The following is a 19,310-nucleotide window of genomic DNA, read 5'->3' on the forward strand; positions in this document are numbered from 1 at the left end:
AGCGGCAGATGGGGTATGCAGAGGAGGGGGTAAGTGATAGCCCCTCTCCACAGCTATCTCCCAGCCCAATACTGGGGGTAGTGGGTAAGGCTTTAAACCCCACTGACCCCTCTCCAGCAGAAGAGCTGGCATCAGAGCAGAGCGCCGCTGGCCTCTGCCCTAACCGTTCATTTACTACCCAGCAGGAGTTGGCACCATGCACCCCAGCTGAAGCGCTGGCATCAGGGCAGAGCGCCGTTGGCCTCTGCCCTCCCCTATCCTCTTCTCCAGAGCCGGACTTCACACAGGCTTCCCCAGCAGAAGAGCTGGCATCTGGTCAGAGTGCAGTTGGCCTCTGCCCTCCCCTATCCTCTTCTCCAGAGCCAGACTTCCCACAGGCTACCCCAGCGGAAGAGCTGGCATCTGGGCAGAGCGCAGTCGGCCTCTGCCCTCCCCTATCCTTTTCTCCAGAGCCGGACTTCCCACAGGCTACCCCAGCGGAAGAGCTGGCATCTGGGCAGAGAGCAGACGGCCTCTGCCCACCAAGTACCTACAGCTCCAAGCTAGAGAACCACAAGGAAGCAAGGAGTAGCAGATGCCCCCTCAACAGCTGGGGACATACAGAACAGAGCCAGGCCCCAAAATTCTACAGGTCCAGTATTGGGTTGTGGGTGGACTGCCAGACTAACTCAGGTACTGACCGGCGTGAGGTCAGGTATCTGGTTAGTCTTCCCTGGGAGGGGGAGATGTGTGGCGAAACCAACCTCGCCACTGGGTTTTGGAGGGGCCTGGCTACCAGCCTCTTGCCTCAGGATTATGGCCCATACTAACTTTAAAGGAGAAGACAGACCGGCCGCACAGCTTAAATCTGTGGAACTGTTTTGGGCAGGAAAACCATGCTTGCGGTCGGCCAAATGTGACTTCCATTGAATTCGGGAACCCCTGCTCGGATCTGGGTGATGTTTGGATATGTTGTTCACCCAGATCAGAGCTATCCATGGATGTATACATTATGGGGATATGTGGGTTTTGAGTTGTGTGACAGACATATATGTCTTTGGAATTGTATTATATGTTATGTTATGTGAGGGTACCCAGATAGCTAATTTTATTGTATTCGTGTAGTCTGAGTGCCATTCACCTAATAATATGCACTCAGACTTGAGCTATCTGGGGATATGTTAAATGTCTGTGTTTACTGTAAGGGTTGTGACATTGTATGTTTAAATGGTGATTTCTGTCCTGTTGTCCCCACATGTGTATTGGCGATTTCCCTTTGTCCTGAGAGATAATTGAATTACTCCTCGGGTGTCTCCAGGGCAGAGAGGAGGAAACCATGATGCATTGTGGGGATGTATTGTGTCTGTGTATCCTGAATTGCTGCATATCTGTTCTGTGTCACAGTCTTCCATCTAGTCCCCTAGGGGAGTGTCCACCAGATGGGGACCTGCATAAATACGGGCGGGTAGCCCTCAATAAAGACTTCTTGTTTTTACCCTTTACCAAGTTGAGGCTGGTGTTTGGGTAACTGATCGACACTGGGGGATTGCTATACGCTGAAGATTTGCTATACTCCCCTGGCATAATTACTAGCTCTTGTAAGAGCTGTTCCTGCTCTCTGGATTAAGGAGAGGTTCACCCACTGGAGCCTGGAGCCTTGTCATAGGTCCAGGGTGGGTAGGAGATGGTGAGACCTCAACCAAGCTTCGGCGGTTCGTGGGGTCTGCAGCGCATACGGTGTCAAGTGGAGGGCTTGGAGTCCTCGGGAAGCACTAGGAGCATCTATCGACGGAGGTACCCAGTTGGGGTGCTAGGAGATCCGTTACAGACACTGACACTTGGGGGACAGAATAATGACACTGACTCTTGGGGTACAGGATAATGACACTTGGGGTACAGGATAATGACACTGACACTCGGGGTACAGGATAATGATACTGACACTTGGGGTACTGACACTGACACTTGGGGTGCAGGATAATGACACTGACACTTGGGGTACAGGATAATGACACTGACACTTAGGGTACAGGATACAGGATAATGACTATAGACACTGACACTTGGGGTACAGGATAATGACACGCTGACACTTGGGGACAGGATAATTACACTATCACTTGGTGAACAGGATAATGACACTGACACTCGGGATACAGGATAATGACACTGACTCTTGAGGTACAGGATAATGACATTGACACTTGGGGTACAGAATAATGACATGCTGACACTTGGGCGACAGGATAATGACACTGACACTTGGGGTACAGGATAATGACGCTGACACTTGGGGTACAGGATAATGACACTGACACTTGGGGTACAGGATAATGACAAGCTGATACTTTGGGTACAGGATGATGACACTGACACTTGGGGTACAGGATAATGACACTGACACTTGGGGTACAGGATAATGACACGCTGACATTCGGGGAACAGGATAATGACACTCACACTTGGGGGACAGGATAATGACACTGACACTTGGGGTACAGGATAATGACACTGACACTTGGGGTGCAGGATAATGACACTGACACTCGGGGTACAGGATAATGATACTGACACTTGGGGTACAGGATAATGACACTGACACTTGGGGTGCAGGATAATGACACTGACACTCGGGGTACAGGATAATGATACTGACACTTGGGGTACTGACACTGACACTTGGGGTGCAGGATAATGACACTGACACTTGGGGTACAGGATAATGACACTGACACTTAGCGTACAGGATAATGACAAGCTGACACTTGGGGTACAGGATAATGACAAGCTGACACTTGGGGTACAGGATAATGACACTGACACTTGGGGTACAGGATAATGGCACTGACACTTGGGGGGCAGAATAATGACACTGGAGGCCATCTCCTGCTGCTCTGTGAGAGCTTCTTTCTCCTCACTGGTGGTCTCACCAACCAGAACCAATGATATGTCTCTATGACATCTCACAAAATACAGAAACCCTCTTATATATCTAAGGGTACTAAGCTTCTGAATTGGAATAATAGCACATGGCACGGCGCTATACATCCCATCAAAAAGACAGTGCCGGAGCCCGAGGGACCCCTTAGAGATGGCCTAGCGTTTTCAATGGGAAGCATGGAAGCCTTCATTTCTCCTGCGCTGTCATCAACTTTTTGTTGTGGGACCCTTTTAATATACAGGGAATTGTCATAGCAGCCATAGCAATGGCTATGGGGCCCTACGCCACTGGGGGCCGGGGCTGCCGGCTGAGGAGTTTAAAAAAAATTATTTCAAGTGGCGGTGCGAGTGGCGGTGCGATAGGACCCCCCCTCATTGGTGGCAGAGGCAGTTCCGATCAGAGTCCCAGCAGTGTAATGCTGCGGCTCCGATCGGTTACCATGGCAGCCAGGCTGCTACTGAAGTCCTGGCTGCCATGGTCAGTTATTCTGCAGCATACTTACATGCGCTGTGGACGCCGGGCGCTCCTCCTTCTTGTAACTCATCATAGGTCTGTTAGGCGCATTGCTATAAGCTATGCCCACCAACGATTTTAATACCGGGGGGGGGGGGGGGGGTGCACTGCCCACCAATGATTTTAATACCGGGGGATGGTGAGAGGCACTGGGGGCTGATGGAGAGGCACTGGGGGCTGGTGAGAGGCACTGGGAGCTGATGGAGAGCCACTGGGGGCTAATGGAGAGACACTGGGGGCTGATGAGAGGCACTGGGGGCTGATGGAGAGGCACTGGGGGCTGGTGAGAGGCACTGGGGGCTGATGGAGAGCCACTGGGGGCTAATGGAGAGACACTGAGGGCTGATAAGAGGCACTGGGGGCTGGTAAGAGGCACTGCGGGCTGATGGAGAGGCACTGGGGGCTGTTGGAGAGGCTACTGGGGGCTGCCATGAGGCTATTGAGGGCTACTAAAAGGCATGGGGCTCTTATCTGGGGTCTGGTTGGGGGTCATTCATATTGTGGTCTGAGCTGAGGTGTGATCTGAGGTCTTATTGGGGTCTTATTAACATTGGGGATCTTATTGGGGCTGTCAGCTGAGGTCTGATTAACATTAGTGGTCTGATCGGTGGTCTGACCTTAGGTGTAATGAATTATTTTTTTCCGGAGCAGCTTGGAGAAAAAAGGCCTCACAGTCTCCCACACTCCTTCTGCCCGGCCAAGCCTGTCAGCACCCCTTAGGCCAAGCCTGTCAGCACCCCTTAGGCCAAGCCTGTCAGCACCCCTGAGGCCAAGCCTGTCAGCATCCCTGAGGCCAAGCCAGCCAGCACCCCTGAGTCTTCAGAACTGTAAGTAAATTATATATAAGGGGAGCTTATAATATGAAAGAGACGAATTATGTCAGAGCGTCTCTCCACCTACACGTGTATCAGCACTAGATATATACCCCTTACTCTCCATAATACCCAAACTACACAAGATACATATCCTTACCTTCTGTCTAATACACATACACACCCCACGATATGTTCTTTCACCTTCTTGTGTTACAGACCCCTGTACAATTTAACAATCTTCTTTAATACACAGACATTTAGATTCATACATTTCCTACACTGGCACAAATGCGTTGCCAGTGACCAACTGTCTGTACTCAGTCCTACGCGTAACCGTCGCAAGTGCATGAGGAGCTGCGGATGTGGCGGCGAGGTCCGAGAGGTATGTGGGGGTGGGAGTTTTTTTGCTATGGGGCCCAGTCATTTCTAGCTACGCCCCTGAGACACCCCCTTAAATTCTGTCGCGGTGGAATATGATGAAAGTTCTGAAGAATCTGTTTGCCTCCATGTGTCAGTGAGGGTCATGCATGAGCGGCGCAGAGCGACTCGATAGAGGATTCAGGTGGTAAGTAAAGGTGTCGGCTGAGTAATGTTCTGGTACCTGCAGGTGTGATCTGGCTCGTACCTCAGGCTTAAGGTGTGGCCGTCATCGTAGAGAAGGTAAAGTCATCAGGGAGAAATGCATTGCTGAGTAGTTGATGATGTCATCTTTCTGCAACCAAACGCTGCCGCAGATGAACGGAGCCAGAGCGAGATAAAATAAACTTAGGGGGGACATTTACTAAGCACGTAAGCACGGTGCAGCAGAATTATGGAATAAAATGCGCCAAAAAGAAAGGTGTTTGAATTTGCGCCAAATATATCAACTATTTTCTCTATAATTTTAACCGTAACGAATGCATAACGCCAGTTATGTTTTAAAGTGGGCGGGGCTATCAAATTGGCGCATATTACGCCTCGTTTATCATCCTCTTATGGCCAGAAATGGCTCAAATTGTTGCGGACAATTAAGGCAGCGTCAGTGGTGGTGTTTCATGTAAAAAGTCACATTTATTTCAGAAAGATGCAACTTTTTGTCAAAAAGTTGCATTGTTGAAAAGAAAACCAACTCGTCGTGGGAACAAGTGACAGGTGAGTATTAAAACAGGACGCAAAAAAGCAGCCGGAGTCTGAGACAAAAGTCACAATTTACCAGTGGAAATGTCACAAATATGCCTTAAAAGTTGCAAATATGTTTCAAAGCTGCAAGTGCGGTCTGGCAGGGTTGGCTGAAATGGCGCATTTCTGTTTTAAAAAGTTGCATTTTTAGTGCTATTGGCGTTAGAATGGGGTCATTTATCAAACTGGTGTAGAGTAGAACGGGGCTACAAAACGGACCGCTACGGAACGGTGTGCTGTCTGCATTTTATGCGGACCCATTGAAATGAATGGGTCCTCATCCAATCTGCAAAAAAAAACAAAACGTAACGGACGTGGAAACAAAATACGTTCGTGTGAATGTAGCCTTATGCACATTTGAGTAAGGGCCCCCAGTTCTCATGAGGCAAATGTAATACATTATCCCAACATGTTAGGAAATCCCTCAACAGGCTGCAGTTCCCATTACAACCAGCAGGTGGCCACATATGGACACATACTGTATATCACAAACATCTCCTGACAGAGTATCACAAAACTGTGTTTTCTTTCATCTCACAACATATGTACATCTTGGGAAATGTCGCACCAAGAGGCAAGGTAAGGCTAGGTCTACACGACGACATTTGTCGCGCGACATTTTGTTGCACCAATGTCGCGCGACAATTTTTATAATGGCAGTCTATGGTGTCGCACTGCAACATGCAACATGCTGCGACTGCGACGCAACAGTCGCAGAAAATCCATCGAGATGGATTTTTCTGCGACTGTTGCGTCGCAGTCGCAGCATGTCGCATGTTGCAGTGCGACACCATAGACTGCCATTATAAAAATTGTCGCGCGACATTGGTGCAACAAAATGTCGCGCGACAAATGTCGTCGTGTAGACCTAGCCTAAGAAAGGGCACATCTGTAGTAGTTCCACACTGTGGGTACTGTGGTAATGTGGACAGTCCGGGAAGGCGTGTGTATCCCACCAAGATACCTCAGCTGGGTGAGATAACTAAAATCCGGAAAGCTGCAGTGGTCTCAGCAAAGTATAGTTTGCTGAGACAGTTTTGTATACATTTTCATCTGGGCTGGATTTTACTTGGATTGGCAGATAGGTTTGGTAGTGGGATCTGCCAGTCCACACCATTCCGGCACAGGTATTCCCTCTCACCTGAGGTGATTGCAGGTGAGGCCTGCTCTTATCAAGGAGACATAAAACCAACCCTTTATGTGTTAGTCAGGGGGAAGGAAAGGCTGAGAGTGAGAGAGAAAGGCTGAGGAGGCCTGAGTTTGGGGGACCTAGCGACACCTGCGGAGAGAGGGTCGCATGGCCAGAGTCAGGTGGACTTCTGGGCCACAATCCCCCAAAGCTACTAATGTTGTTATAGTCACCGCCTGGAGGCTGCTGGACTGTTTGGGCTGAGAAAGCCGCATCTGATCATGTGTGTGAACTGTGTTCTTTAGAGGTGAGTCAGGGAATGAATTATGTATTAGGTAGTGCCTAGACGGGCAGGAGTTATTTTAGTTGCTGTATTGTTTTAAAGTGCTAGAAAATAAAACATTGTTTGGACTTCAATCTGGTTGTCTGCGAGAAATCTCTGATTGAGACCCCCTGAGAGAGCGATCCCTTACAGTACACAGTACTGCATAGTGCATACATAATACCGCCACATAGCCAGCTCATCCTAGAACCCATGCCTGTAAATATCTTATTTCTGTTTTTTTGCCTCTTGTGTTTTTCTATTCCATTGTGTTTGTTCTGTTCTATACATTTAAAGCATCACAACATGTAATCGTTATATTTCTTATGTATTTCTAAAAAATTTATTACCACTAGATGCTATTGCATTAATATAATGCGTCACCTTCTGGAGGCATGAATTAACAAGCAGCGGCCTGCCTCATGTAAAAGACAGAAAGCTACAAAATAAAAACGATAAAATCTGAGTTTTTCAATCTTTTTGTATCTGGATTGTGGAATGTGACATAAATCTGTAGAGAACCCTGGGAGCGGTACATACAGACCGCACCCTATCTGTGTATGTAGGGGGGAGAATCCAGGCTGAGACGTCAGTTTCGACCTGAGGATTGCGCTTTGTAGAATACAATAGATATGACAGGAAAAAAAACAACAAATATCAGCCATCTCTTGTCACTCGTCATTATTTTAAGATATCTGCGGAGCCATCATCACTGAAGGCCGTGGTAAGGCTTGACAAGCAGAGAATGCAATGAGGAGATTGTGGTTTTTATTGGTGGGGGTGCAACAGTATGTCAACCTCAGTATGTAGCCCGGGTCTATTACTACAGGTAATCTGGCCACTTCACCCACATAGTCCTGCCCCATCATCCTACAAGTATAAAAATATCAAAAATCTGAGTCACATGATGATGGCTTGGAGGACCGGGGAGGATGCCGGCGCAGAATCATGACGTCAGACGCCGGGTCTCCCAGAGCTTCCTGCGGCAGATATAAAAGTAAGTGCTTTTTGCTGCAGTCGGCCTCCATGTGTGAAGTGAACAGCCATTAGGTGTTATCTGCTTCCAGGAGAGGGGTGCTGTGTCTAAAATTAGTGTTTCCAGCGAGGATACGAGCTCCAAGAAGGTTCGCTCGGAATCTTCCTCCAAGGTCCCATCTACAGATGACGGTTCCAGAAGATCTAAAAGGTCTAGAAGTAAGGAGTGCGCCATGTGCGGAGTCAGTCTTGCTGCTGACTATAGCAAACCTAATTAGTTGTACTAATAAGGTTATGGCACAAGAAGCTCCTTCACTGCTGCTGCAGTTGCAGGAGATGGTCAAAAATCAGGTGGAGGCCTCCTTAAGAGGTTTTCGGTCAGCGCCTGTAACATTTATACCTCAGCTGGCGGTTACTCCCTCTGTCGCAGTACCATCTGACGTTGAAGAAGACGGTTTAATTATGGTTCAGTCAGACTCAGAAGAGGGGTCTGACGGGTCTGAGGATGATTTATCAGGAAGACCGTTATTTCAGTGTGAAGATACGGATCAGTTGGTCAAGGCAGTAAGATCAGCCATGGGGTTAGAAGAGGCTAGGGAACAGAAGTCTATCCAGGACATCATGTTTGAAGGACTTGAGATAAAGAAAAGGAAAGTTTTTCCTATTCCCCGTACTGTGTCCCAACTTATTAAATCAGAATGGGAGAACCCAGACAGGAAGTCGTTTATCCCCAGGGCCATCAAAAGGAAGTATTCCTTTGATGACATGGAGACCAAAACTTGGGATCGTCTGCCTAAAATTGATGTGGCTATAGCCAAAATGTCTAGAAGAGGTTCCTTGCCTTTTGAAGGCTTGGGGACTCTTAAAAAGCCCATGGATGAGAAGGCGGAAGGGTTCCTTAAGAGAGCTTGGGAGACCGCTGGGGCAGCACTTAAACCAAGCATTAGCGGGTACCTCAGTGGTTAGGTCCATGATGTTGTGGATTGATCAGCGTTCAACCGATATCCAAAATAATGTGAATGGGGATCAGCTGCTGGCCTCCCTCCCTGCAATTAAGAAGGCAGACGCTTTTCTGGCAGATTCCTCATCGGATACCTTGAGACTGTCAGCTAGGGCTGCGGCCTTAACGAACTCTGCTAGACGAGCTCTGGGGATATCAGCTCCAAAAATAAATTATGCTCTATCCCGTGTGAGGGAAAGTTCCTCTTTGAATCCGTTCTCACTGATTTATTGGAGAAAGCAGGAGATAAAAAGAAGGGATTCCCTGTTCCGCAGTCCTCTAGACAGTATCGGCCCTTTCGTGCTAAGGGAAGGGGGGGGATGGGTCAGGTTAGAGGCAGAGGCCAAGCATGTAACAGATGGAGGGGGCCCCATAAAGGTAGTGGCCTTATGTTCAACCAACCCTCTTCCACCTTCAAGAAACCCAGTTCACAATGACGGGGTCTTGCGGGTGGGTGTCAGACTGAAAAACTTCTTTGCAGAGTGGCAATTTGTGGGTTCTAGAGACCATAAAAGAGGGTCTCCGTCTCAAGTTCATCAGTCTGCCACCTACCCGTTACATAGTCACAAAGTGCTCCTCGGGGCCCTCAGGTCAGTCTCTTCTGGAGTCGGAGGTTTTGTCCCTGTTAGAAAAAGGGGTTTTGGTTCCGGTTCCGGTAGAGGAAATAGGTCAGGGGTTTTATTCCACTCTGTTCCTTGTAAAAAAAAAAAAATGGAACGTTCAGGGTCATTATAAACCTGAAACTAGAGATGGCCTTGCGGTTCGCCCGGCGGTCGGTTCGCGGCGAACTTTACACATTCGCAGTTCGCCGAACATGCGAGCATATGGAGATATTCGCCGGCGCCATATTTTTTTACATTGTGAGAACTTTGACCCATGACACATCCATCAGGTGGTACAGGACAGCCAATTGAGACATTTCAGCACATGGACACACCCCCTACCTTATAAATAGACCCGATCTGGCTGACATTTTACATTCAGTGTTTTGCCAGTGTAGGGAGAGGTTGCTGTGTGGAGCAGGGACAGGCTGTTAGAGACAACAATCGCTAGCTAATAGGGCCACAAAAGTCATTTGAAGGACTGGTATAGGTGTGCTATCGATAGGTGTGATATACTGAGGGGTGCGATATACTTATAATATACTTTCTAATATAGAAAGCATATTATAGTGGATTTGTATAGTGCAGCATTGTGACTGGTGATCGGTTCTGCAGCGATACTACAACTACAAAGAGTGACAAACGCAATTAGAAAAAAGTATTATAACTGGTGTGATAGGCCAGTGGCCCCCAAAACCACATATTGAAGTGGGGTGTTATCTAAGAATATACTACTCAAATAGTGTATTTGTGTGCTGCACAAATTTATCCGCTTTCACTGCGTTACCTCTGCTACACACAGTGATGATTATAGACCAGTTGACACCAAAACGACATATTGAATTGAATTGTTATATACCTTCTTCCACATACACTGCGCTTCTCTATAGACTTTTGTCACCGGGTCATTTAAAAAATGACAGGCAGAGGAAGAGGCAGGCCCTTCCGCAGGGGTGGTAGGGGTCGGGCAGGAGCACCAGGCCGGAGCCAAAGTGGGAAGTTGCAGAAGGTGCGTTCAATTTCGTCAAAGGACGCACCAGACTTGGTTGAGCGGCTCACTCAGCCTTCCACACCTGTACCCTTCTCATCCTCTCTATCTGCACCCTCTTAACTCTCTGCTGTGTGCACCCCCAAAGACATCACCACCACCATATACCCTCCACTTGAGTCACAGGAATTATTTTCCGATCCATCACAAGACATTTCCGATGCGCAGCCATTCTTGGCATCGGATCAGGAAGAGGAGGTAGCAAGTGCAAGAGCCGCCACTCAGCAGTCTGACGACAGTACCCAGATCAGCCCAAGGACGTTGGTCCCCGCTGTTGCTGCCTACTCCGAGATCTCTAATGTTAGTGGTGGGGAAGGTGACGTCGATGATGACGTGTCTATGGACGTAACGTGGGTGCCCACAAGAGAGGAAGAGGAGGGGAGTTCAGAGGGAGAGATGGGCCAGCAAATAGGGAGGAGAAGCAGGCCGAACTTACATTGCACAGGAGGGACAAACCAGACTACTAATATATCAGGAGCGAGCCATCAACGATGTACGGTTACATCTGGCGCTCCCAGGACGCCGGCACATGGCTCCGCAGTGTGGGCTTTTTCTAATGTGTTAGCTGCTGACAATAGTGTTGCCATCTACAGCCTTTGCAGTCAACGCATAAGTCGCGGTAAGCCCAACACTCACCTAGGGACGACGCCTTAAGAAGGCACCTGGCCTCACATCACCGAGCCCAGTGGGAGCAACGCAGTCAGAACCCACAAAGCCACACTCCAGGCTATCACCGTCCTGCCTCTTCTCCTTCTCCTCTCTCCTCCCAATTGTCCTCCACTCCACTTTCCATCATGCCGTCCTCACGTTTGTCAGGAAAAGGGCAGGCTTCCGTGGCTCAAATGTTTGAGCGTAAAAAAATGATGACGCCGGATAACCCTCTTGCCCAGCGGTTGACCGCTGGCTTGTCCGAACTGATAGCCCGCCAACTATTGCCATATAAACTTGTGGACTCGGAGGCCTTTCGAAAATTTGTGGCCATTGGAACACCACAATGGAAGGTCCCAGGAAGGAAATATTTCTCGCAGAAGGGCATCCCAGAGCTATATGGTCACATTCAGCGGCAAGTGAATGTATCTCTGGCACACAGTGTCGGTGCCAAGATACATCTTACCACAGACACGTGGTCTAGCAAACACAGGCAGGAAAGGTATATAACTTTTACTGCCCACTGGGTGAACCTTCTGACGGCCATCAAGCATGTAACCCGTGGCACCCGTGTAGATTTGGTTTTCCCGCCACGGAATGCACGCAGGCCTGCCTCTTCTTCTTCTCCTCCTACTCCATCCTCCCTCTCCTCCTCGGCTGACTCCTCCTTTTCCACTGCTACCGCCTCTTCCACTGCACCCCCCAAGCTCCTCAGAACCTATTCGACGTGCCAGGTGAGATGTTGCCATGCTGTGCTGCGGCTGTTGTGCCTGGAAGCCAAGAGCCACACCGGTCCTGCACTCCTTTCAGCTTTGCGTTCACAGGCCGATCAGTGGCTAACCCCGCTCAATTTGACAGTTGGTAATGTGGTGTGCGACAATGGTGCCAATCTGCTGAGCGCGCTGAAATAGGGCAAAATGACACACGCGCCGTGCATGGCACACCTCCTGAACTTGGTCGTGCAGCGATTCGTTGTCAAATACCCCGGGGTCCAGGACGTATTGCAGCAGGCCAGGAAAATTGCGGGCCATTTCAGAAGATCTTACATGGCCATGGCTCGCCTTGCTGAAATCCAGCGGCGACACAACCTGCCAGTCAGACGTCTGATTTGTGACTGCCCGACGCAATGGAACTCAACCTTGTATATGCTTGATAGGCTGCTCCAGCAGAAACGTGCAGTTAACGACTACCTGTACGAACTCTGCGGCAGGACAGGTTCTGGGGAGCTTGGTTTATTTTCACTGTGCCAGTGGCTGCTCATGCGCGACGCATGCAGACTTCTAGCTATTTGATGAGATCACCAAACTGGTCAGTCGCAGCCAGGGCGCCATCAGTGACATCGTACCTTACACCTTCTTTCTGGAGCGTGCATTGCGTCATGTCATTGATCAAGCTGTCGAGGAGCAGGAGCTGGAAGATGAGGAAGTCACAATGCTGGATGAATTCCCAGGGGGGCTACTCCATCTGAGACAAGTCAACCACAGGAGTGGTAACAGGGACCCCCGTATAAAAAGCATCAAGGGCAAGGACCAGTACTGGGTGGCAACGTATTTAGACCCCCGGTACAAACAGAAAATGGCGGAAATGTTACCACCATCACAGAGGACTGTCAGAATGCAGCACTTCCAGGCCTTGCTTCGAGAAATGCTGAATTCTGCTTTTTTAGGCGCTGGCAGAGGAATTTCCACTCACAGAGAAACAGTTGTGGGTACCAATTGCGCCTGCAAGAAGAGGGCGGTTTGAAGATGTGTTTTTCACTTCTGATGTGAGAATATTCTTTCAGCCGACCCATCGACAGGTGTCCTCCGGATCCAGCCGCAGGGAACGCCTAGACCGGCAGGTGTCCGACTACATCGGGTTAACGACCCATTTGGACGCTCTGAGAAGTGATGAACCCCTGGACTACTGGGTGGGCAGGCTTGACCTCTGGCCAGAACTTGCACAATTTGCAATGGAACTGTTGGCTTGCCCCTCATCAAGTGTCCTGTCCGAAAGGACGTTCAGCGCAGCTGGGGGGATCGTAACCGATAAGCGGACTCGCCTAGCTCACAAATGAATGAGGCATGGATCTCGGAGGAATTCAACACATGTGAACAGTAGACCATGTTTGTTTAAAATTCCTCATAACAGCCCATATCCGCCACCACCCACAACAATTTATGGTCCCTGTCTTCGGTAAATACAGCGGCACAAAATGCCTTTTATGTCCGTTGAATGCCTAATTTTTGGGGCCTGTAATGGCCGACACTTACTTCTTTATCCTGTGAATGCCTAATTTTTAGAACTGGAATTTAAAATCAATGGGTCTGTAAACGTTCATCCCAATTGTGGAATGATGCGGACACATTTAACAGACGTGTGAATGGACCCTATATGAATTTGACATGTATTTACTGGCTGCTGCCAGTTCTGGCTGATTTAGGCCGAGCTATTACAATTAAACCGAGCAATATAAAAAAAAACACAATACACGTTATAACTGTACAAACGATTTATATAACTTAGTAGAAAAAATAAATAAAAAATTATGGCAACTTTTCCAAAAGCATGATCATCTCATGCACCCCCTTCATGGCCTGGCGTTGCCTTTCCTCCATGGCCTTCAAGCGCTCATGAACGGCCCGCATATCACTGAGATGCGCCCTTTGCATTTTGGCCAATTTGGCCTTTCAATGTCTTCATTCCTGTTTGAAAAAAATATAATTCACATTATTTGCAACTCTTATTAAACCTTTAATTTGTGGTGCCTATGACTTTATGATCGCTTGCTATTACACCTTTTTGTGAGAAAAACTGTCCATAAATTCGCCTTCTTTAACAGTTTGAAATTTAGGTTTAAAAAGGTGTCCAACTAAGGGGTTATTTGGTATGATATTTTTAGACAGCTGGTTGTTACAGGTGCAGCCAAACTTACTATTCTTCCTTATTTTATAGTTAATTGTCTTTTACACAATAAAAGCATTGTTGAACCAAAAAAAAAATCATGTTTGACTGTCTCCATATTTTACAAGCCAAATTATTGATTTTATGTGGATATTGTATAACGGTTGGGTCTCATTTTTAGCAGAATGCACTGACTGTTACTATTTTGGGGGGCATATGCCTATTTTGATAGCTTGGTGTTGCACTTTTAGTGATGTTAGGTTGAATAAATTCATATTTTTGTTAAATTTTTTCTTTTTTTTTTTATTAAAATTGTTCACCGGAGGGGTTATATCATAGGATATTTTTATAGAGACGGTACAAAATATGTCTGTTTGTCTATTGTTTACCTTTTTTTTTCGTTTTTTCTTTAAAGTCTTTATACACATTGACGATTTAAATCTCAATACATTAGTTAGTGATCTTTATGATCATTATATGGTTTATTAGTTAGTTATATTTCAGTACATTATAATTTTATTTTGTTTGTTAGTTAATGATAGTTTAATTGAGTTTAATATTATTTATTTGTAAAATCAATTGTTTTTATGTAGATTAAAGAGTTATTGTCCAGTGTTCTTTTATTGTATTACTATAGTGTATGTTGTCGTTGTGGCCCTTTTAATGTTTATGTACATGTTATGGATACATAATCATATTGCTATGTGCACATATTTACCCTCCTGCCGGGGGCTGGTGATGACCTCCTCTTCCGCCGAGTCCTGAGATGGGGCGGTGCTGGAGGGTACAGCACTTTCCACCTCTTTCACTTCTCCCACACCTGGTGGGGGTGGCTCAATAGGCTGGGAGGGTCCGGCCTCCACCTCCTCTTCATCCTCAACCTCCACCACCTTCACGGCCTCCACCGATCGCCTTCTCCGAATGGAGGGAATAAGAACGTCTGTGATTACAAAATGTTCAGATTTTAGATAAACAACTCCAACATCTTAAGAACATTTGATATAAAGATATTCCAATATGGAGGGATCTATATATAATTGCAGTGGCTGCCAGCTTTATGTCGCATAACTCAATCCAAAATTAACAGTATGAAAAAAGACATCCCCTCCACAGTGTCTTGATGAAACAATAGGGCGAGAGGAGACCCATGGGATGGGATTATCTCCTCAGTGTATCATAGGATGATCTACTCCTCTACACCAGAGTCGGCTACTTCTTAATCCCATCACTAACACAATAGAACAAAGGGACGAATAAACTAACACATTCATTGGGAGTCTCAGAGCAGAGTTAACCCTTATTCCGTTTATGGATTCACACTATGCAACTTTAATGGAGAATACGAAAGATGTGGCCGATAAACTCAACCAAAAATTCATGGTTTATAGTTCCCTCTAACCCAAATAGGTCAGAGTGGGGGTCTCCATAGTCCTGGGTCCATAGCGCGTAGGAAGGAGGCTAGCCTCAGGCTTCTACTGCAGACCCAGTGATGGTTCAGTCCATCACTTGTCTGGCACAAAGCCAACAACACATCACATCACCCAAAGAACATCATCCCCACAAAGAAACTTGGTAGCATCATGCTGTGGGGATGTTTTCGAGCAGCCGGGACTGGGAAACTGGTCAGAGCTGAGGGAAAGATGGACAGGGATATTCTTGAGCAAAACCTGTCCCACTCTGTGCGTGATCTGAGGCTAGGACGGAGGTTCACCTTCCAGCAGGACAATGACCCTAAACACACGGCTGAAGCAACACTTGAGTGGTTTAAAGGGAAACATGTAAATGTGTTGGAACGGCCGAGTCACAGCCCAGATCTCAATCCAATAGAAAATCTGTGGTCAGACTTAAAGATTGCTGTTCACAAGCGCAAACCATCAAATGTGAAGGAGCAGAATCAGAATTGCAAGGCGGAATGGGTAAAAACACCTGTGGTAAGATGTGGCAACTGCTCATAGAGACTTATCCAAAGCGACTTGCAGCTGTGATTGCTGCAAAAGGTGGCTCTACAAAGTATTAACTTTAGGGGGTGAATAGTTCTGCACATTGACCTTTTCTGTTATTTTGTCCTATTTGTTTGCTTTACAATTAACCTATTTAAAAGAAGGTCTAAGTTGAGGGCATGTTCTACAAATTACATGATAGAAATCCTCAAACAATCCATGTTAATTCCAGGGGGTAAGGCAACAAAAAAACAACGAACTCAAGGGGGGTGAATACTTTTGCTTAGCACTGTATACATTACAGAGTGTTGGCAAAACATACAAAAGTTATTTACGCATCTACCTGGGCATTTTTCGTCCCGGATTCTTTTTATGAAACGGGGCTGCCTTCTCTTCATGTCTGACCCTTTCTTTATAATGGCCAAACGGCTGTGTGTGCGACCTATTTGGCGCCACATTTCATAGGCCAACTCCCGCACAATCCTCTGTTTCTCGGCGTGGGATCGGGTGCGGTCGTAGCCCCGAACCAACATCTGCTGCAAGAGAAATGCAAGCATATAATCCCAATTTTCAACAATAATAGTATTGAAAATAATTTACTCAAGTAAACTGCAAAAAGTATTTAATGCTTTGAGGTGAAAATATTAGATTTAGGTCGCCTGCATCGCCAGTATTTGCTGGTTGATTTACAGTTTCCCAGGGTGCACCACGGGGAGGCGAACCAGCTGTACACCCCATACCGTACCGTCACTCCACTAGACAGGTACATCGCAGCTTAGGCTACTTTCACACCTGCGTTAGGTGCGGATCTGTCTTGTATCTGCACAGACGGATCCGCACCTATAATGCAAACGATTGTATCCGTTCAGAACGGATCCGTTTGCATTACCATGAACAAAAAAAATATATTATTTTTATTTTATTTTTTGTTCATGATAATGCAAACGGATCAGTTTTGACTCACATTGAAAGTCAATGGGAGGCGGATCCGTTTTCAATTGCACCATATTGTGTCAGTGAAAACTGATCCGTCCCCATTGACTTACATTCTAAGTCAGGATGGATCCGTTTGGTTCCGCATCGTCAGGCGGACATCAAAACGCTGCAAGCAGCGTTTTGGTGTCCGCCTCCAGAGCGGAATGGAGGCTGAACGGAGGCAAACTGATGCATTCTGAGCGGATCCTTATCCATTCAGAATGCATTGGGGCTAAACTGATCCGTTTTGGGCCGCTTGTGAGAGCCTTGAAACGGATCTCACAAGCGGACCCAGAAACGCCAGTGTGAAAGTAGCCTCAGCTGGACAGTATCTGATAGCTCCGACCCCACCCACATACAGTCGTAATACAATCCCATCTTCTAACCGTAACAGTAAGGCCGCATGCACGCGGGCGTGTTTTTTCAAAACTACGGACCGTACAAACCCGTCCTGGCGTCCTGCAGAGTGGACAAGCGCACAGCGTCATTGGTTGCTATGACGACGTGCGCTTCCAGGCCAGCACCGCTGTACTGTGATACACTTGTATAATCTATACAAGTGTATTACTGTACAGCGGTGGCGGCAAGAAGCGCACGGCGTCATAGCGAGTTAGCAACCAATGACGCTGTGCGCTCGGCCACTCTGCAGGGTAACCTAACATGGTGGGTGTGATGTCACAGGAATACTTAGTGCAAAAATCTATAATATCTAGTGGGACCTTATAAAATGTGAAGTTTTGTGCACTTAAGAAAAATTTGAATTGCAGAAGGTCGCACTGGCGATTTTTTTATAACACTCTTTTTGCATATAAAGCGATTGTTCAGACCTGCAGGTGAAATGTAATCAAATACACGACTTTAATGTAAGATTACTTACAGTCACCAGTTCTTCCTCTTCCTCGTTGAACTTCGCTCCAACCATCGCATCCATCTATTTGCTAGTCGGTGTAAACCAGTTGCTGTACGCCACGCCTTCAGAGCGCATGTGCTCTTGCGATTAATACTTTGCCGAAATTTCGCCGATAAAAAAAAAATGCTTGTAGATCGTAAAATCGCTTAATACTTCTGGTATGTCAGTGTCCATGTTGTGGGACTATGTGTGCGCATCTACTAAGTATTTTGTGGCTAGAAATATGACCTGGAGGTTTCTCATGTTCGCATGCCATTAAAATGAATGGGACCCGCTGCGAACCTGCGGTTCGCGAACATTTGAGCGATCGCGTTCGCGAACCGTCCCATCTGATGTTCGTCCATCACTACCTGAAACCTCTGAATCAGTTTCTTGTCTACCATCGGTTCAAAATGGAGTCCCTAAGGTCAGCAATAAATCTATTGACAAAGGATGGCGTCTCTAGACTTGAAAGACGCTTATTTCCATGAACCCATCCTAAGACTTCCAGAAGCTCCTGAAGTTTGCAGTTCAGATAAATTCCCGTTTGATGCACCTACAATTTTGTGCCCTGCCTTGTAGGATTGCTGTCGCTCCAAGAGTCTTCACAAAAATCATAGCTGAGATGGCGGCTCACATCAGAGAAGGAGACGGCATCTTTATCCTGTACTTGGACGATTTTTTGCTGGTGGCAGAATCCAAAGAAGAGTTTTTCTCCCTGGCAGAATCCCAGCTAAATTCAATATCAGCGACCCACTAAAAAGGAGATCTGAACTTCAGGGCGGACTATCTCAGCAGACATCTGATTCGTCAAGGAGAGTGGCAGTTAAATCCAGAAGTGTTCCGGAAGATCTCGGCCTTATGGGGCAAGGTGGATCTCTTCGCAACAAGGCTAAACAGACAGGTCAGCAATTTCTACTCCCTATTGCCAGCGGACAGGCCTCTAGCAATGGACGCTCTGTCTCAACGTTTGGATTGGGACCTAGCGTATGCCTTCCCCCCGCTGGCACTTATTCCCAGGGTAATCAAGAAAATAAAGGAAGAGAGAGCAAGAGTCATCTGGCTTCTGGCCACGGAGAGCCTGGTTCTTCTGTCTGAGCGTCATGTCTCTGGGGGATCCCTGGGTCCTTCCGGAGCTTCCAAATCTACTCATGCAGGGGCCAATATGTCATCCAGAGGTACAAAATCTCCATTTGACTGCTTGGCCTTTGAGAGGCAGACCTTAAGGGCTAAAGGGTTGTCTGATGTGGTTATCTCCACCTTACAAGCCAGAAGAAAAGATGTGATGTCTAAAATTTACTTTAGAATCTGGGAAAAATTATTTTCTAGGATAAATCTTGCTTCCCTTGACCTAGACAGACCTAACATGGCGGACATCCTGGACTTTCTGCAGAAAGGTCTGGAGAAAGGATTGAAAGGGGCCACTCTCAAAGTTCATGTATTAGCTTTGGGGGCATTGTTTGGTCAGAAGATCGCTGATCATCCCTGGATTA

This window comes from Bufo bufo, chromosome 1 (assembly GCF_905171765.1).
Source record: "Bufo bufo chromosome 1, aBufBuf1.1, whole genome shotgun sequence".
Taxonomy (NCBI): domain Eukaryota; kingdom Metazoa; phylum Chordata; class Amphibia; order Anura; family Bufonidae; genus Bufo; species Bufo bufo.